The 21,758-nt window shown below is 38.1% G+C and overlaps 1 long non-coding RNA gene across 2 annotated transcripts in view; it reads left to right on the forward strand.

Moving 5' to 3' along the window:
- LOC148107488 (uncharacterized) overlaps positions 1 to 21,758 on the forward strand; it is a 349,000-nt gene that overhangs the window by 313,141 nt on the left and 14,101 nt on the right. For both annotated transcript variants that reach the window (XR_015722229.1, XR_015722230.1), the window contains one exon: positions 17,747 to 17,959. This is a non-coding gene — a long non-coding RNA (uncharacterized LOC148107488). The remainder of the gene's footprint in view (positions 1 to 17,746; positions 17,960 to 21,758) is intronic.

Consider the following 21,758-nt stretch of genomic DNA (forward strand, 5'->3'; position numbering starts at 1 on the left):
TTTGAGTTGAGATGATTATTGAGGACGTAGGAGTCATTGAGATCACCCAGTGAAGACATTGAAAGGAAGAAGAAAATTCAGATTAGCCCAATATTTTAAAAAGAACAGGGGAAGAATAAGTCAGCAAAGTAAAAAAATAGTAATGTGGAAGCACGAACAGAGTGTAATATGGTGGAAGCAAAGGGTGGAGAAAGGTCGAAAGGTCCAACATTGGCCACTGCTGTGGGAAGATTGAGTAGGATGAAATTGAAAATAAACCCTTGGGTATGATGATTAGGCAACAACTGGTTACAGTGAGTTGATACAAATAGTACACTCTGTGGGTAATGACATAGACAGCACGTATAGGATGAAATTGGAGTTTAATGCTGCCACCCACTCACTGTCAGATTTGCTGAGCAACATACTAACACAGTCTAAGCCCCTGTTCTCATCTGTATAAATAAGACTACTACTGATACCTACAGTTCATTGAATCCTTGAAAGATATAAATGAGATAATACATGTAAGCTGCACAGTGCCTGGCACACATTATTCACTCAACAAATATTAGCTATTAATAGTAATGATATCATAATCAGTTAATGAGCAAATGGGAGGTTAGGACATGAAAACTTCTCAAGAAGTCTGCAAGAAAGAGGAGAGACATGAAACATTCTCCTGAATAGTAAACTGTGTTTACTAGAATTTTTTAAATTCTAGGGTGGAGAAAAGCTTGAGCATTTTTTTTTAAGATTTTATTTATTTATTTGACAGAGATAGAGACAGCCAGCGAGAGAGGGAACACAAGCAGGGGGAGTGGGAGAGGAAGAAGCAGGCTCATAGCGGAGGAGCCTGATGTGGGGCTCGATCCCATAACACTGGGATCATGCCCTGAGCTGAAGGCAAACGCTTAACCGCTGTGCTACCCAGGCGCCCCCATTAAGCATGTTTTTAAACAGAGGAGAAAGAGCCAGCAATAGAATAAAAATACTATAAGAAGTGGGGAGCTCTTTATTTAGAGAAAATTGTCTCATAACTGATAAATTTCATAAAGAGATAATATGACAAGTTCAATAAATCAATAACAGAACAATATTTGAGTTGAAACATCTGTGGATGAATCTAATCTATGAAGCCACCTACAATTTGTTGGCTGTTCTCAAGCAAAAAAGTGTTTCCTCTATGGAGCACTCTGAATTTACAATTCTTTACTGCTTCTGAAATGAATGCGAATTCTTAAAAGATGTGGCTAAGAGTCTGGACCGCTCTATTGAGATGAGATATCACCTCTTTCCAATAGTTTTCCTAGTCAGGTGAGAATGGAAAATGCTGGAGAAAGCACGTGCTCACACAAACGCGAAAGAGAGAGAGAGAGAGCAGGAAGTGCCTCACTAACGAGGCGTTCAATCCCCCAAGCAGATGTCATGGTGTGGGGATTAGCTTCAGTGCGTAGGATACCTGAAGAATATTGACGAGACTTTGTTAGCCATAAGTATTCTGAAAAGAAGTCAAAAAGCCTTTTCCAAAGTGGATGGAGATCAGTGGCCCCACAATAGTCATAGAAATGAGAAAAAGGGAAAATGGAGAGAAATACAGAATACTTTCATCTTAGTAAGTAGCTTGGTTCAAAAATAAGTGTTTAAACATTATGTGTTAAAGAAGAGTGATAAACCATTTTGACGGCCAGATACCATTTTGAGCTTTTCCAGAATCATACTTATACTTGTCATACTCAAAGTTTAGAAAGACTTAACGGCTACTTCTTTCACAATTTTGCCTAGAGTTGACCCTGCAGGCAAGTGAAGAAGGTCCTTTTAGCTCAGTTCTCTAGATGGCTCCAATCCCAGTGTATCCTCCCTCCAAAGGAGCTCTGTCTCCTGGTCAGTGCAAAGAGTGATGGGGGATAAGTACCTCTTCAGATATTTGTCTCACAGAGGCAGCGGCAGCAAACAGCTCACTTCAGTGAAAACTTCTCTGTTGAATTCTCACTTTCTTCTTGGCCATCTACTGTTAGTAGGAAAAGAATCTAATAGACCAATTCTCACTGAGTTGCTGATGACGGATAATGGTTTATTATGATATCCCTTCAGGCTATTTACATTTGAGCAAAAGAAAGCATTAACTCTGAAGGTAGGAATTTTAAGTACTTTGGAATGCTCTAGGGGAGATGTGTGAAGACTTAGGGCTCTTCCTAGCACTTCACCAATTATATCATATAAACAACAGCCTGCTTTTAGCTCTGACTATTCTTGGCAGGCTACAAGGCTGAGGATACTAAGAATAATAACCACGTGACCAGGGTCTCAATCCTAAACCCTGCCTAGAAAGAAAAGTCTTCATGATTTAGGAAGACAGGTGAAATTACCTCCTTCCTTTGTGTATGGATTAGCTGTAACACTTAAATGTATCTTGTACTGATTGATTTCACTCCATTAGTTACAAAGTATATCCCCAACAGTTTTCCTAACCTGAGAAAAGAAGAAAGGGAAAGAATGTAGTTTGTAGAAACTGTGTTCTAGAAAAAGGAAATCGTCAAGCTACCTTCAGGAAGTAAAGAATTTTCATTGACAAAAAATTGAGCATGCAACAGCACTGAATATATATTTATTAGCCAGCTAGTAACATTTGTAGAAAAGACAGCATATTAACTATTGTGGGCAAATATAAGGAGACAGACAGTAAGAAGCTACTAAATATATGAAAACAAATGTGGGAAAAAGACATACCACCCAGAGCAACTGTGTGTGTGTGTGTGTGTGTGTGTGTGTGTGTGTGTGTGTGTGTGGAATGTGGACGAGGCGCATAATAGTTATCAAACATTGCTTTAAGGCAAAGATAACAGCAATCCCTATGTAGGGCAATTACTTTCACAATTTTTTTTTCATTTGATCTGCACAACTGCCCTGAGAACTTAAGTATTAAGACACCAAAAACTCAAGTATAGCAGAGGTCCAGAGAAAAGAAGAAAGGTTTGTGTAAAAGGTCATGCAGCAGGTGGACAGTTGGGAGGGGGGATGAAAAAGGAGTCAAGATAAAGTCCTGGCATTTGGCATCATTATTGGCTTGAGCATAATTTTATTATATCTCCTGTTCATGGAAATTCAAGGTTACTCAAGTTATAATAATTTCTCACTGTTCATGTATAAAACATCTTATTTCAATTTAAGTATTCAGTACTTCTGTATATTTAGCCCAAGATGATCTGACACAGATATGAAATGACATATATGAGGCTATTCATTTTACATTGTTTTTTTAATAGGAAACATTTGAAAACAACTTAAATGCCCATCAGTAGAGGGCCGGGTAAATCAGTTGTGTTTCAGCCACACAATAGAATATTAAGCAGCTGTCAAATAGAATGAAGCCGCTCTCTATTCATATGGAAAGATCTCTGTATTAGTTTCCTAGAATTGCCCAAAAAGTGTCATAAACTGTGTGACATAAACCAACAAAAATGTATTGTATCACAGTTCTGGAGACTAGAAGTCCAAAATCAAGGTGTTGGCATAGTCAGGTTCCCTTTGAAACCTGTAGGGGATAGTCCTTTCCTGCTTCTTCCTAGATTCTGGTGATTTGCCAGCAAGCCTTGGCATTCTGCAGCTTGCAGCTGCATCATGCCAGTCTCTGCCTCTGTTGTTTGCTGTCACATGGCAGTCTCACTGTATGTCTCTGTGTCTTCTTCTTATAAGGACACCAGTCACATTGCATGAAGGACCCACCCTATTCCAGTATGACCTCATTTTAACGAATCATATCTACAATGACCTTGGTTTCAAATAATGCTACCTTCTGAGATACTCGGGGCTAGGACCTCAACCTATTTTGGAGGGGCCCCAATTCAATCTATAACAATCACCAAGGTAAATTAGGTGAAAAAAAGTAAGGAGCAGAACAGGGTATATGGCACGATCCCTCCCCATGTAAAAGAAATATGCACATACATATTACATAAATGTTTATAAATGCATTAGCATATCTCCAGAAGCATTCATAAAATACTAGTGGCTTTCAAACAACTACATAGCTGGTAGAAGTAGTATAGAAAAATCATACTTTTTAGTTATTGCTTTTTTGTACTTTTTGAGTTCTGTGTTAATTTTTTTAATCTTCTTCCACAACTATTCTTCAGTTACCTTGAATCTATTTAACATTTAATTTCCTCAAATATTAGGAGAAGGTATTCATCCTAGAGAGAATTCACTCCATTTAATGTTTGTCCAAAATATTCAGTAGAGGGAGACAAAGAAATGAGAACCAGGCTGAGAGACTGAGCTCAGAAATTGCACAATCAGAATCTGGAGCAAAGCAGATGCATATGGCAGAAACTGAGTTCAGATTCTCCAGCAGGATTATGATCAATGGGAGAGCAAAGTGGACGCCATGGTCAGGAGTGGCCAGGTAAGCCCCAGAGCTGTGCAGAATGCAGTATTTCCTAAACCTGCCAGGCCTAAGAATTGTCTTTTCTTGCATACAGATTTCGAGGTCCCTCTGCTGGAGAGTCTGGTTCAGTCAATTTGAGGGTCTGGACATAAAATGTGCATGTTTAATACATGCAGAAAAAAAGTTTGGAAAACACTGAAGAGCAGAGAGAAGAGAACACTTGGTGTTACCTCTTTCTCTACCTGACTGCTTAAAATTGACGATCCCAAGGCGTAAGCATGATACTCAGTTCAGAACTACTGGGATGGCCTATCTTGTGCCATAGCATCCTGCTGTTAGCTTTATTCGTTTCTGCTTTTCCTCAGTAACTCAAATATAAAAAGTTCCCTGACACAGGTTTTTATTTCACCTGCATCGTTTAGACCCCATTGGAACACGGTCTGATATTCCAGAGAGTTTCAAGATAGAACAATCCTGAGAGATCAGGATCTAGCATAGAATTGGATCACGATCTAGAACGGAAACTCCTCGGGATGAAAATGACATCTTTTATAGATATAGAATTAGGAAATCTGTTGATAAAAAATGTTCCAAACCATATTTTGAGGTAACTTGCTTTGTCAGGAATAAATAGTATGCTGCCGAAAACAGGGTTGGTAGTAAATGAATCTGAGAAATACTTACTCCCTTCCTAAAGATTCACAATGCGTATTATCATAGTGAAGGCGCTAAGAGACCCTTGATGTAAAGAAATGTATCTTACTTTGTCAAATGCAGAGTTTATAAAATGTACTTGACTACAGATCATTTTCTTAGATTTTACTTATTAAAGTATTCTTGCAGAGCTGAGGTTCCAAGGAGCACAGTTTCGGAAACATTACTATAAATGCTTTTATATCTCATTTGCCAAGAGTTTGGAGAGTAGTTTGGGAAAGAAAATGTTTTCATAGAAATGAAGTCAGCTGAGTGGATGAGATAAAATTACTTATAGGAGCATTTATTTACTTAATAAACGTATATCGAGCACCATCTAGGAGAATAAACTGGACAAAGCGGTTTTTTCCATAGCATATAAACAAAAGGAATTTTTTAAATAAACTCCTTTATTAACATGCATTATTTTGTAATTTTGTTTTAAAAAATTGTAGACGTTTTCTGGCATATTCTCCTTCATAGAATATCCACAACTTGATTAATAAGAAAGCACACCAGCTTGCTGGGCCAACAAGTGTTGATTCATTGGCAAAAAAAAAAAAAAAAAAAAAAAAAAAAACCCACAAACAGACCCAGACTCTAAGAACATTGAAGTATTAATTTTTCAAATATGGAGCACAACAAATGTTTTGATTTATAATGAAGTTATTTAAATGGTAATAAAATATTAGAATTAATAGCAGACATAAAAATACTTAATGATGGAATGACGCTTCCAATTAAATATGGCAATTGAACGTGGTTGCTTATTTTTATACTCTTCTAAAGCCCCACATAAATGGCAGCAAAGCCATCGTTAAAAGGAATAAACCCATTATAACAGAGAGCAGGGTGGGTGATGACAGTAACTAAGAGATATCTTCAAGATTTTAGAAAATGGGAAGTACATGAATGAGCGGTAAAAGACTGCTCAGCAAAGCAAGTGAAGCCTGACTGTCTGGGATGAGAGAGAGATACCCCAACAACAAGTGCACCCACTGAACTAGAAATGCCAGAAAAGCCCCGGATTTAAAGATACTGGTTATTCCTAAAGAGCCAGGCTATCGAGTAGGATGAAAAAGAAGAGAATTAACCGAAGACTATAAACAATAGTTAGACCTCCCAGATGCCCTCTTCAGCCAATAAAGTCAGGGACACCATTTTAGTCCCTGGCAGAGGGCAAGATGAAGAGCAAGATTTATCATGAAGCTAATGGAGCCAAGGCCTTGGGCTCCCCATCTGCACAGGTCCCTTCCAATAAATAGTACAAGTTACACCTCAGTGTGGAATAATATTTGTATAGTTATACCAGCGAAAACATCAAAAATGTTGGTATAACGATACTGGGTGGATGGAGAAAGGGAGCATGTATCGTTTTCTCTTGTCCTTCTTTATATATATATTTTGCATATCCTGGATCACTTTCTGGAATTATTAGATTATTTGGCTACTTGTCTATTATTTACCATTTTACACCTGAATGTAAGTTCATAAATACGGGGACTTTGTCTTATTAAGTAGTATATTCCCTATTGTTTGCAGGAAGGCAGAGGGCAGGGAGTGTATAATTGAGATAGAAAATCCTTTAGATCCTTTAGAGTAGAAAATCAGTAGGCAACGTTCAATATTGAAAAATCCGGGGAGCAGAAATTGGAAGTGTGAAGGGATAAAGCAGTAGAGAGCTGTGTTCTAATATAAGCCTTGTAGTATTTTCTGGTTTTTTAATTATTTACATGCATTACTTTGATAAACAAATAATAATTAAACTTTGAAAGGAGAAAACATGTAAATGGATATTATAAGGTTATGTATAGCAAAATGAAGTTTCATTATACATTAAAAACAATTAGTGTTTTAGATTTACTAATTCTACAACAATTTGTAGAATCAATTGTATGAAGTAAGAGATTAGAAGAAAGCAACCCAGAAAGGAGACTTTGAGATGATTAAGCTGATACGTGCTGAGACCCTGAACTAGCTGGGTATCCCTGAAATTAGAATATATATTGGACATACATTGCAATATATTTTGTAAGTTAAAAGTATTTTTTTTTAATATTTTATTTATTTATTTGACAGAGATAGAGACAGCCAGCGAGAGAGGGAACACAAGCAGGGGGAGTGGGAGAGGAAGAAGCAGGCTCATAGTGGAGGAGCCTGATGTGGGGCTTGATCCCAGAACGCCGGGATCACGCCCTGGGCTGAAGGCAGACACTTAACGACTGAGCCACCCAGGCGCCCCGAGTTAAAAGTATTTTAAAAAGTATCCAGGAATGACCACATCTTCCATAGTCATCATTCATAGTCATTCTCAAGTAATTTTTCAGGACTTTAGAAATAATGAGTGCAATCCTATAACTTAAATACAAGTTAAAAGAAATGAAAGATTACCCTTATTTATAGCAGTATTCCTTTCAGCAATATTCCTTTATAGCTCTACTGACCATGATGAGCAAAAGTCTTTACAACTCTTTGGCACACAGGGTAATGTTCAAAGCAGGAGATAGAATTGCAGTATCCATGTCACATTATTATCTACAGTTCCACAGGTTCAAAACGCACTAGCTTTTAGAAGTCAACATCCTCTGGGGCACCTGGGTGGCACAGCGGTTAAGCGTCTGCCTTCGGCTCAGGGCGTGATCCCGGTGGTATGGGATCGAGCCCCACATCATGCTCCTCCGCTATGAGCCTGCTTCTTCCTCTCCCACTCCCCCTGCTTGTGTTCCCTCTCTCGCTGGCTGTCTCTATCTCTGTCAAATAAATAAATAAAATCTTTAAAAAAAAAAAAAAAGAAGTCAACATCCTCTGATTTTTAGGAATTTTCTGCCATGTTCCTGATAAAGACCTTCAGTTATTTCTCAGCCCTTTGAAATACTCAAACACCTTGTTTTCCTGCCCTATAGCATTTACCTTATTTTGTCTTATATAATTCTGAGTTATTTTCAACCCTGTTATGAGTCAGTAAGGCCACTTGGACCAGGATTTGTATCATAAAGATGCTTAATAAAGATTGTTTGAGTTGAATTGAGTATTCATATTTGTAGATGCTTGTAGTAATTTAACAATTTACTCCCTCCAAGAGGAGAGGAGCTCAGTACACTCATCGAATGAGGAACTAAGCTAAATCAATTGTTCTTAACCCCAACTGCACATTAGAAATGTCAGAAAGACTTTTTAAATATTCTGGTGTCCGGCTCAATAAGTTATCTTGGTAATTTAAAAAAAATTCTCCTGTTGATTCAAACAGAGATTGAGAACTGCTGAATTAAATGATCTTTGGCTTTAATTCCCAAACTTGGTTAAGTGTCAGACTCAGCTAAGAAGCTTCCTAAAAATGCATCCCTTCCAGCTCCAAGCTCTGTGATTATGACAAAGTGGCACTCAAACCACTGCTGTTTAATTTTCTAATTTAGTGCATTAGATGTGACAAGTTACAGAGGCAAAAAACTTACTGGAGGTGGTCCACTTAGAAACAATCTTAAATTTGGACTTGTGTACAAGGAATTGATGAACTAGCAGGGAGAACCTAAATGTCATTTATCCCTACTCATGTTCCCCTTCCCTGCAAATGTCTCTCTCCTTCTTCTATTTGGTTTAATTTCTGCCTCGAATGGAATTTGGGGGTTGGAGCAAGTCAGCACCTACAAGCTAGTTCCAAGACCCTAGGGAGTCTGAATGACATTACTGAAATGCTTTATGTAATGCTATGCTTGCAAAAGACTGTGTTGCTCCTTTACCAGAAATAGGTATTATCTAATAATAAATATTGTCACCATTTCCTCCGAATACCACATGATATAATATTCTTAACACTATTTTCACTGCAAATAAACATATCAATTACTAAATAACAATATCTTATTTATTTGATCACTTCATAGTTGTAAGCTTATAGAAGCCTCATGACAGTCTGTCAGATAGGTTGAGATATCCTCATTTTGCACATGAGCAAACTGAAGTTAAAACTTGCTACAGCAGTCAAGCCAGGTCTCTGTCACCCGGTTCCAACTCTAGTGCTCTTTCTATTCTAGTCTGTTCACTGTCTTTTTGGTGGAGAGAGTGGAAATTTTTCTTTTTTAAAGAATGTCAGATTTCAAGTTTCAAATGTGCAGTTTACTTTCTGATACATACTTCCCTTTGAAGAAGAGAATGTCTGGGGCGGTGGACATTCCAAGCAATCAGACCAATAGTTTTATACAATAATTTTACACATTGCTCATAATTGTCATTTTTCTACCTGGAAATCACTGACCATAAATTCCTGCAAAACTGCTAGCAGTACAACTTTGAAATTGATTTTGGTCCTATAATAGTGGAGAAGAGTTTGACATGCGAGTGTCAAAGGATTGGTTTTCCGTGTTGGTGTAGTAAGTAGGTCCTTAATACCTTATTCTTGAAAATAATGACCCGAAGGTTAGCCTTCATGGTACATGCACCTTGCTTATCGTGCATGCATCAACAAGACACAATTTGACCTTGCTGTGCAGAAAAAAGAAAGACTGTATGTTGAAAAGCCAAAAGGAGACTGGAGTGTTTATATAGAGGGGTCTAATTACAAGTATTTAAAACATAAAATCGTGGTTCAGAATCTCTTCACCCAGAAAAACTTGTCTCTACCAGCTGTATTTTTCCATGTTCTTTTCTGCTTTTGTGGCAATCAACTCCTTTGTTACCCTTCCAAAATGTTTAAATAGAATGAAGCTGTATTTTGAGAGACAATTAGAAACTCTAGAGCCCTACAAAAGGTTAAAAAAACAAAGAGAACTTTTCTAATTAATCCTCTTAGTTTTACTTCATTTTAGAATGTAAGGTGGAGAGAAGAAAACCTGAATGGGGCATTGAGACCTTATTTCTAGCCCTGGTTCTGCCACGAACTTATTATAGCCCTTGGGCATATCACCTAACTAGTTGGAACCTGTATTTCGTCATCTGTGAAATGAAAGCACTTGCCTAGAATGATCTTTTTTCCCAGCCAGAACATTCCATAATGGTACATTTTTACAATTCTTACATTTAATCTTCATTCTACACTGAACATATCCAAAATCTAAAATTTTACTAGATCCTCTCATAAGAAATTATTTTGCTGTCACTAACACTGTTTTTCAAATGGTGGTCCTCGAACTTTCATATAACAGAATCACCAGGAATGCTTATTTAAAATGCAGGCTCTTTTGTGGTTCCACACAAATTTTAGGATTGCTTGTTCTGCTTCTGAGAAAAATGCTGTTTTGTACTTTGATAAGGATTGCATTAAATCTGGAGATTGCTTTGGGTAGTATAGGCATTTTAACAATACTTGTTTTTCAAACCCATGAGCATGAAATGTCTTTCCATTTCTTTGTGTTGTCTTGAATTTCTTTCTTCAGTGTTTTATAGTTTTCAGAGTACAGGTTTTCACCTCTTTGGTTCATTTTATTCCTAGATATTTTATTGATTTTGGTGCAATTGTAAATGGGATTGTTTTCTTAATTTCACCTTCTGCTGCTCCATTATTAACGGATAGGAACGCAACAGATTTCTGTACATTGATTTTGTATCCTGTGACTTTACTGAATTCATTTATCAGTTCTAGTAGCTTTTGGTGGAGTCTGTAGGGTTTTCTATATATAGTATCATGTTATCTGCAAATAGTGAGAGTTTTACTTCTTCATTACCAATTTGGATGCCTTTTCTTTCTTTCTGTTGTCTAATTGCTCTGACTAGGACTTCCAGTACTATGTTGAATAAAACTGGTGAGAGTGGATATCCTTCTCATGTTCCTGACCTTAGGGGAAAAGCTTTCAGTTTCTCACCATTGAGTATGATGTTGGCTTCAGGTTTTACATAGAAGGCCTTTTATGTTGAGGTATGCTCCCTCTAGACTTACTTTGCAGAGGGTTTTTACCATGAACGGATACTGTACTTTCTAGAATGCTTTTTCTGCATCTATTGAAATGATCATATGGTTTTTATCCTTCCTCTTATTGATGTGACATATCACATTAATTGTTTTGCAAATATGGAGCCAAACTGCATCCCAGGAATAGCCAAAGCAATCTTGAAAACTAAAAAACAAAACTGGAGGCATCACAGTTTCAGATTTCAAGTATATTACAAAGTAGTAATCATCAAAACAGTATGGTACTGGCATAAAAACACACACACAGATCAATGGAAGAGAACAGAAAACCCAGAAATAATAATTATATGGTCAATTAATCTTTGACAAAAGAAGAATTAACATAAAATGGGAAACAGCCTCTTCAACAAATGGTGTTAGGGAAACTGGACAGCAACATGCAAAAGAATGGAGCTGGACTATTTTCTCTTACCATTCACAAAAATAAACTGAGTTAAAAACTTAAATGTGAGATCTGAAACCATAAAAATCCTTAAAGAGAGCACAGGTAGTAATCTCTCTGACACTGGCCATAGCAATGTTTTTCTAGATATGTCTCTTGAGGCAAGGGAAATAAAAGCAGAAATAAACTATTGAGACTATATAAAAATAAAAAACTTCTGCACAGCAAAGGAAATAATCAACAAAACTAAAAGGCAACTACCGAATGGGAGAAGATATTTACAAATGACATCTGATAAAGGATAGTATACAAAATATATAAAGAACTTATAAAACTCAACACCCAAAAAACAAATAATCCAATTAAAAAATGAGCAGAAGACATAAACATTTCTCCAAAGAAGACATACAGATGGCCAACAGACACATGAAAAGTTGCTCACCATCACTCATCATCAGGGAAATGCAAATCAAAACCACAATGAGATACCACCTCGCACCTGTCAGAATGGTTAAAATCAAAAACATGAGAAACACCAAGTGTTGGTGAAGATGTGGAGAAAAGGGAACCTTCTTGCACTGTTGGTGGGAGTGCAAACTGGTACAGCCACCGTGGAAAACAGTATGGAGCTTCCTCAAAGAGTTAAAAATAGTACTATCCTGCAAAATTCGGTAATCACACTACCGTGTATCTACCCCCAAAATACCAAAACACTATTTTTATAGCAGCATTATTCACAACAGCCAAGATACAGAGGCAGCCCAAGTTTCCATCAATTGATGAATGGGCAAAGAAGAAGTGATATATATATACAATGGAATATTATTCAGCCATAAAAAGGAATGAAATCTTGCCATTGCAACACCATGGATGGAGCTAGAGAGTATAATGCTTTGTGAAATAAGTCAGTCAGAGAAAAACAAATACCATATGATCTTACTCATATGTGGAATTTAAGAAACAAAACAAATGAAGAAAAAAGAGAGAGAGAGAAACCAAGTAACAGACTTTTAACTGTAGAGAACAAACTTATGGTTCCCAGGGAGGATGGGTGAAATAAGTGATGAGGATTAAAGAGTACACTTATCATGAAAAAAATAAATAAAATAATAAAAGAAATAAATAAAAAATAAAATGCAGATTCTTGGACCCTGATCCAAGCCTACTAAATAGAAAATTATAGGGTGGTATCTAATGTCCAGCAAGGTGACTATAGTTAATTGTACTGTATTGTAGACTTGAAACTTTCTATGAAAGTAGATCCTAAAATTTCTGAGCATACACACACAAAATGGTAATGCTATGTGATGATAGATGTGTTAACTAACCTTATTGCAGCATTTTACAATATATACACATATCAAATCATCACTTGTACACCTTAAGCTTACATAATATTATATGTCAATTATATCTCAGTAAAGCTGGCGGAAATATTTTAAAAATAAAACCATGTTCCTAAAAAAATAATTGTAGTATGGGAGGAAGGATTCAAGACTACATGTGTGTAATGAACTCTGGGCTGATCTGTATCCCCTCTAAAGTTTGAGAACAACTGAGAATCCAGGAATGAACAGGAGAAGGGAGGGAAGGATGACAGGAATAGTGATAATTACTACCTAACTTTGGATGAGGAAGAAACAGGTGTAGAGGAAAAGAGGGAGTGGTCTGGGTGGCAGGGATACTCCTGGAGAATGCATTTCTTTGTTGTTCACACTGATTTCATGTTTGAACAGACTGAAAGCAAGCATTAACTATGAGAACTGGTTGTTTAGAAATGCCATAGCATCAACTGATACAAGGGTTGTCTAGCTTTGATGTTCCATGATATTCGAAACCAGAGGAGATCATGGTTATGTTTTATGAAAGAGAAAATGACCGTCCTCAAGGAACAGAGAGAAAATGATGACCATTTAGAATTTCTGAAGATTTTTTAAAGAGTGGAAATAAACCCTTTGGTGAATTAAAATTATTCTTTTCATGCTTGGGGATTTTGTTCAAATTTTATTTATCCTCTTTTGGGGAGCATTTGTTATTCTGGATTTTTTTTCTGTTTTGTTTTTGTTGTTGTTGTTGTTGCTGTTTATTTGTTTGTTTTGTTTTTTTAAGTAGGTTCCACACTAGGCATGGAGCCTAATGTGAGGCTTGAATTCACAATCCTGAGATCAAGACCTGAGCTGAGATCAAAAGTCAGATGTTTAACCAACTGAGCCACCCAGGTGCCCCATTCTGGAGTGTTTAGGCTAGATCACTTATGGGAATCCATGAAAAAACACATTACAGCATGATTTCTTACCATGACTGTATAATTCTATAGTGATTGTCTATGTAGGTTCTGTGACAATATTGCCTTTTTAGCACAAACACACATGTATACAAAACAGGAAAAGAAGGGGAAATCTCATCCAGTGTCTTAACTTCAGACAAGTTCAAGATCAAGCCTCAGGGACTTCAGCTGATCTCTTGACAAGTCAAATGTCCCATGTGAAAGGACACTGAACTGCCCAAGGCATTTGGTGAAGGTCAGATAAACTTGCCCTTGACGTTAATGGAGAGATGGTCAGGTGAAGGTGCTGCTCTGGCTTAGAAGGCTCTTTCAAGAACCACAGACATGTGGCTGCACCCCAGCACAAGAAAGGAAGTCGCTGCAACCTTAAAAGGATTTTGAAGAGTAATGACAATATAATAGCAATAATTCTGGTTTTGCATTAGTGGAAGAGTGAATTTTTAAGATTATGGTAAGCAGGTTCCTGTGGCTGTTTAACTCACATTCATGTTTCATCTTAGTGAAGAGGAGAATAGAAAGAAAGGGAGAAAGGTAAACACAATATTTCATTTCCCTTCTCCAGGGCTTCCTAAACAAATGAACAACTTTCTTGTAGAGGCTTTCCTTGACTATTCCTTCTTTTCCTCTTTGTTTTATTTTTTCATAATATATATGCCTTATTTTGTTTATCACCTGTATCCGCCTCACTGGAATCTGTGCTCCGTGAAGGCATGGATTTCTGTCCACACTCTTCATAGATATTTGCCACGGTGCCTAGAGAGTTTCTGGCACTTAGTAGGTGCTCACTAAATACTTGTTGAAAGAATGAATAAATTCTTATTAGATTATTGCCTTCCCACATTCAGTGATAATTAGCATATTTTATGCAGTTTTGGAATTATGTCCCCCCTAAATATGTCAATAAAATATTTAGGTAGTTGGGCCAAAGTGGAACGTTTACCAGGCTGCTTATTTCTGGCTTTAAGATGAGGTAATTTAGTCATTGAGAACTGCAGCTCTGGAGTTGAACTATCTAGGTTTGAATCCTGACTCTGCTGCTTACTAGCTGTGAAATCTCCAGCAAGTTAATTCTCTGTCCCTCGATTTCCTCCTCCATGAAATGAGGTAATAATAGGAAGGTAGCTCTGAGTATCAAATGTATCTAAATGGGGTCTTACACAAAGTACAGAAGCATAACATGCATTGTGGTTGCTCTCCTGTGAGAACCCTGAGTTATTTCTTCCATCGATGATGCTTCCCATAGACCATGAACACACACTTACGTTTGTATTCTTGACTTAAATCTGAATTTCTTGGAATATGTAGCTGCATGACCCTTAGGAACATCAGAAGGTGCAATCTGAGTGCAGGAAAAAAGGAAGGGCACTCTGGACAATGAAGCCCAGGTCACACCAATAACGATGAAATAATAACCATTATTTCTTTAATATTTTAAATCTCTCTGTTCGGCCTTCTACCTATCTACCCATCCATTTGTCTATCTACCTATCCTACTTTAATTGTATGGTCTTTCCTCTTAAGTTATTTGTTTATGGATGTTTCTCATTTGAAAGAATAAAACACCAAACACACATACAGCAATTACTTTATGCCAGGCACCATTCTAAGCACTTAGAGAAAATTTCCCATTTGCCAGTGTAAACATCCACGTATTTGCTCACTACTTCAGAAATTCTTTCTAAAAATTTCAAACTCAGAACACACTTTCATGTGTCGTTAATGTTATCGTTCTTGTTTGTTCTGATCGAGTCATACACGGTTTACGTGAACATATTCCAGCCTTCTGGAGTTAACAATGGAGGTCTATCACCATGGTCCTCAGTATTAATTAAATAATATGTAAATACAACCCAGCATCTCTATGGATTTTTAAAGGACTCACAGTTTTCCGTAAGGTTCCTAGCTGCCTGCTTCTCCACGCGTGCCTCCTCCTAACATCCCTCTCAGCGTGAACAAGCCCCATTCCCTCTGAAGGGCTCCATCTGAGACCTTCAGCTCTCTTCTTTCAAGCCCCCTGGAGCACTAATTTTACAAACTGTTACTTGGAGCCGACTTTTATTGATCTTTCAAGGGAGGAATGGCATGGTGGGAGAAGATGGGGTGAAAGGAACAGGATAACGGTAATTTCAACACAGAAGACAAAATAACCTTTAACAATTTTAGACATCACTAATCCTGGCATTTATGATCATTTCCCACCACTGAGAATTTCTCCCTGCCTGTTTCCTGCCATATCTTGAGGTTCTTCTCTTCCACGACCCTTTTTTGCTTTCCTTTCTTCCTGTTTTCCAGGCCCTTTACTCATTTACTCATTCTTCTCTTCAAGGTTTCCCTCAGAATATAAATATGTTCTTACTCCCCAGATCACCTCAGGCAATGACAAGTGGGGGCTTTCTTAACCAAGATAATCATCCCATTATGATTTTTTCTTTAACAGAACCATCTACCCCAGGATTGAATTATGATATTCCTTATGGCACTTCCAGAATTTCTGTGTAGAATGGGCTTTGTAGGGACAGTCTAATTGGAAGGAAATTAAGAAAACTTATCTTGAAATTATGCTTGCATAGTAAACAAACTATTTTTAACTTAATCACACAGCATTCAAAGTCCTGGCAGAAATCAAAATTCTGTTTAAAGGAGTTTAACTAAAGAGACTTTAATTAAGGGAGTGTCTCCAGAGGTGTGGGCAGGTTAGAGAAACCAAAAAGGAACACTGAGGCACCCAGGGACAGCAACAATGGGAAGCCATTACACCCCTAGGCCTGAAGGAGCAAGAGAAGAAAATAGTGTCTCTGAGCCTGAGGATGGCTGGAACTGTGGAAGAGCCATTAGGGGCTGTTACTGTAGGGGTTATAGGCACCAAAGCTGGAAGCAAGTGGGGGAGGAGCTATTCTGATCTCCCATTCCTTTTGCTTTCCAGGTGTTTCTCATGGACAGAACCCAACTAGAAGTCAGATGACAGGGGAACCCTGCTGAAGTTGTTTGCCAGATTCCCTGTCCATGAGGGTGGGGGTGGGTGACAGAGAATAACCAGAACAGATTATGTATTTATTTGGGAGTAACTTTGGTTTTTTTCTGTTTTTTGTTTTTGTTTTTTTAAAGATTTTATTTATTTATTTGACAGAGAGAGACAGCCAGCGAGAGAGGGAACACAAGCAGGGGGAGTGGGAGAGGAAGAAGCAGGCTCCCAGCGGAGGAGCCTGATGTGGGGCTCGATCCCAGAATGCCGGGATCACGCCCTGAGCCGAAAGCCGACGCTTGACGACAGCCACCCAGGCGCCCCTATTTGGGAGTAACTTTGAAAGCAGAAACTGAGGAAGATTAAGAATGGCTCAACCACTGTTGGCTACTTCCTTAAAAAGAGAGGGAGAGAGGGAAGCAAACCCTAAGAGACTCTTAACTATAGAGAACAAACTGAGGGTTGCTGGAGGGGAGGTGAGTAAGGGGATGGATTAAATGAGTGATGGGTATTAAGGAGGGCACTGGTGATGAGCTCTGGTGTTATTTGTAAGTGATGAATCACTAAATTCTGTACCTGAAACTAATTATACCATATATGTTAACTAAATAGAATTTAAATTAAAATTTGAAATAATAAATAAATAAATAAAAATTGTTTTGCACAGAAATTTTCCCCTCCTAATACACTGGAAGGCTGTTTGGGAGACAGGTTAAGCCTCCTCTTCTTCCCTACTTTTGGGAAAAGCTCTGAGTTACAGGTAGAACAAGGTGCAAGGGAAGTACTCAAGCAGTGTTCACCTTGTCTTATCACTACGACTCCTACCTCCTTTCTACCACAGGGTAGCTTGAAACACTCTGTATTGTAAGAAATAGAAAAGCAATTTTTGAAGCATAAAACGAACCTGCAACAACCAATCCAGAAGTCAAGCTAAGCACCTGGAGAAGCCAACACAATTGAGGATGTACACTTTTGAACTCTAAATTCTTTTTTATTGCTTCTAAACTCAAGCTCTCAACCAACCTTGAGAAAAGTTTACTCTTTGAAATCAGTGAGGCAAAAGCAAATTACTAAAATGGATAGAGAATGGATATACAATGATTCTTTCTTCAGGGCTGAATATTAATATGAAGGATGTCTTTGTTTCTTCGCAGAGAATGGATGCTGCAATATAAACCCCTAGGTGCTTCCAGCCAACTTGGTTACCTGGCTGGCCCTCCTTCATCTGGTTGTGTCTGCAATTGCCAAGGCAGTGGTGGAAGAATTTCTGGAAGATACTTAGGTTCAACCGAACTCCTTGGATGGGTCAATGACTATCTCAACTCCTGGGAATAATCATAGCGTGCAGATATGGCACTGACCTGCAGGTACCTGGGATGTACTATGGTGTCAAAGAGAGAGTGGCATGAAATTTCTAACAGGAAAATACTTCTGTAAAGTCATGTAAAGACATGACTTGAGGAATAAAAGAGAAATATCCTTGGACATACATGTTGCCCAAGCAACATTTTTGGTGTCCAGGATACCCTGTAAAAGGGTGCTGATCTGAGTGCTTTACTTTAATCACCTCAAAATAAATCTGGGAGGTGCATGTGAAAATATCCCTATTTTACAGAGAAAACGGGTTTAAGAAAATCATTGGTTTGCTCAAAAACTTGTAACTTGTATATGGTAGAGCCAATATTAAACCCCAGTTCTGTCTGTGTTCAAGGCTTCGCCTCTAACAACACCACCACACTGAATGAATATGTCAGGGAGTTTGGAAGGAGGGTAATGAGATGGTATTTCATATGGATGGTTAAAGATGTTTCCAGAATTATGAATCTACAATATTGCTATTTATAAGAAATATATATATGTGATCATTCAGATGACCAAAATTTATTGCTCACATAGTTAGTCTTCATCCACATCCAAAGCTCACAGCTTCCAGAACCCCTGTAATTACCTCTAAGTATTGAAAGTGATAAAAATGTCTTTTGTTATTTTAATGAGGTGACTTTTGGAAAGCCTCTAAGGATGGAGGCTGGTTACCAGGGCTGGTTACCACAACCATGTGATTAGAGGGTTGGAACTTTCAGTTCCACTCCCTGACTTCTGGGGACAGGATTGGTTGGAGGTTGGATCAATCCCCAGTGGTCACCGGTGTAATATAACCTCCATAATATGTAATATAACCTCCATAAAACCCAAAAGGTCACGGTTCAGAGACCTTCCATTTTGGTGAACATTTGGAGGTATTGGGAGAGTGGCTGACAAGAAAGAGCGTGGAAGCTCCAAGCCTTTTCCACATACCTCAACCTATCCATCTCTTCTATCTGTTTCTGAGTTCTATCTTTTCATAGTAAACTGATAACCTAGTAGATAAGACAATTCTTTGAGTTCTGTGAACGGCTCTAGCAAATTAGTCAAACCTGAGGAGGAGGTCTTGGGAACCTCTGATCAAATAGTCAATCAGTCAGAAACACAAGTTACAATCTGGACTTGTGACTGGCATCTGAAGTGGGTGGAGGATTGGGGGGAGTCTTGTAGAACTGAATCCTTAACCTGTGGAATCTGATGCTATCTTTTGGTAAATAGCCATCAAATTGAGTTGAATTCCCAGACATTCTGGTGATGTCCAAGAATTTCTTGGTGTTGTGTGGGAAGTTCACCTCTCCCACCTGATACACATGGTGGAATTGGGTCCAGGAACCCCAAATTATATTAGAATAAATTTAATTAGCCAGTACTCTTGGTTGGAAGTAACAGAAACCCAATTCAAACCAGCTTAAGCCAGAAAAAAAATTGGCTTATTTAACCTAAATGTCCAAGGGGGGATAACTTCCAGAATTGAACCAGGTACATAAAATGAAGGTATCATTCTCTACATTATTAATTTATTAATTTGGTTTTTTTGGTATTGGTTTTAATTTGTAGGCTTGCTCTGTCTACATGATGGAGAAGATGAGTCCTGACAGCACCAGATTTACACAGTCCTTAGAGTTCATGACCTCAAATGAGTAAATAACCCTCTCTCCTGGGTCACCCATATCAATCCTTGACAAACATTCTGTGTTCTGTTGAATCACTTGCCCAGCCTTAGACCAATCACTGTGTTTGAGGAGGAGTACAATACTCCTGTTGGCCAGCCGGAGTCACAGGTTCACTCCTAGTAGGACAGGTGAGGCCGTGGGTTCCGTAGCTCTGTTTCTCAAAGAAACAGTTCCCCAAGCAGGAGTCTGGGCAGAAAAAGAAAGGTAAGAAAATAAATATGGATACAACAATTACTAACTTACTAGATAAACAGGGCAGTCTCTAGCTGTGGGTGGCTAAATGAAAGGTGTGAGCAACCCAAGCATATGAGAAAACATTGCTTGCCACCTCATTGAGCAAGAGATGCACTGTGTTAAAAATAGCTCCTTTGAATAGAGTATACTGCTTGAATGAAAAGAGATGTTTTCCTTATTCTTAGAATCTAAATCTGTACTACTGGAATAATGATAACTTCCATCCCTGAAACATCTTTTTTTCCTCACAAGAAAATCAGGAATCTCCATAGACATTAACTCACCTCATTAGGAAAAAAAAAAAAATCAGTTTAGGAATAAGAACTATTATAATTATTTTATAGGAGGGAAAAAAGGAAGAGAAAATGTCTTCACCCAAAGTCAATGCCTGGTAGACTGAATATAGGCAACCTTTTGTTTAGAAACTCCCCTGACATAATAGGATCTGGGTGCCTACCTCTGGTTTCTCTCAAGCTCAGCCAGCATCCCCTCAGAGCTGTGTTTTTGGAAGATCCTCTTAGCTTTCACCCTTTGAATTATTCTCTCCAGTCTCTCCCTTCTGACTGGTCAACGCTCAGGAGGTCTTGGACTAAGAAAGCGTTTGAGGTTAGTGCTACAGATGAACTGCCCCAGGGAGTCCTTTCCCCTGTTTCCTCCAACCACCTGAACACTAACTTCTAGACTCTGCTCAACCAGCAGCTCTTTTGTGCATTCTTCAGTCACAGAACTTTTATTTTGTCGTCCTGTTTGTTTATATGTGCACCCTTCCCCATTTTCTCCCAGCCCCCACCATTGACAAGATGATGAAGCTCATGTTAATTCACTCTTGTATCTACAGCAGTTTTTACACTGCCTGACTTATAGTAGGTACTCAGTAAATGTTGGCAGAATGAGTGAGAACTTGACTGTTATTTGTAAAGTAGTGGTTCTCTGGATTGTTAAGAGACAGAATAGAATTGAGGGAAATGTTTTGCAGAACTCAAAGTACTATGGATATCCTAAACTTAATTACATAGCTAAATAGATAATTTTATACTAAATTGAGTTTCATACTTGATTTTACTGTGGAAAAGTAGCAACAATACCAAAGGTTTAAGGAAAGCAGTAAGATGTGTATCTTAAGATGAGCATTAGAGGCCAACAAACCTAGGTGCTGTTATTGGCTGTTCTGGTTGTTATTACTTCGTAATGAATTACCCCAACACTAACATAACAACCTAGTAGTTCTCACTTAGAATCTCTCATACATTTGCAGTCAAATATGGGGCTGTAGGCATCTAAAAGCTTACCTCTGCTAGAAATTTATATGACTTGCTTAATGACTGACAGTTGATGCTGAGCTGATGACCAGAGTGTCTATCTATGGCTTCTCTAGCAGGGAGGTCTCAGGATGGTCAGATTTCTTACCTGCCAGTTGGCTTCTACCAGAACAAGCATCACAACAGAGCCAGGGGAAGCTGCATGACCTTTTCTGACCTCGCCTCAGAAATCACACAGTGTCACTACTGGATTCAGTTGGTTATAAGTGAGTCACTAAGGCTGGCCTAATTTCAAGGGAAGGGGACATAGACTCTGATTGAGAGAAATGTAAAAGACCTTGTGGACATGTTTACATCTACCACATTAGCTCTACCACCTAGTATTTGAGCACTGTGGGGGAAAATTAGTCATTTGTGTTTTTTTCTCTGTATAATAGGATCCTTGAGAAGATTAAAGAAGTTAATGTATGTAAAACACTTAGCTCACAGTAAGCTCTCAGATGTTCTTTTATTATTGAGAGAAAATATATGGGGAAAACCCTTTAAACCAAGAAAATATCTAATAATTGCATTACCCTGAAAATTAGGGAAAGACCATTAGTCTTTTGGATTTTTCTGTAAAAATTCCTTGTAGGATA

Source organism: Ursus americanus, chromosome 29 (genome assembly GCF_024610735.1).
Source record: "Ursus americanus isolate L20-20 chromosome 29, mUrsAme1.1.p, whole genome shotgun sequence".
NCBI lineage: Eukaryota > Metazoa > Chordata > Mammalia > Carnivora > Ursidae > Ursus > Ursus americanus.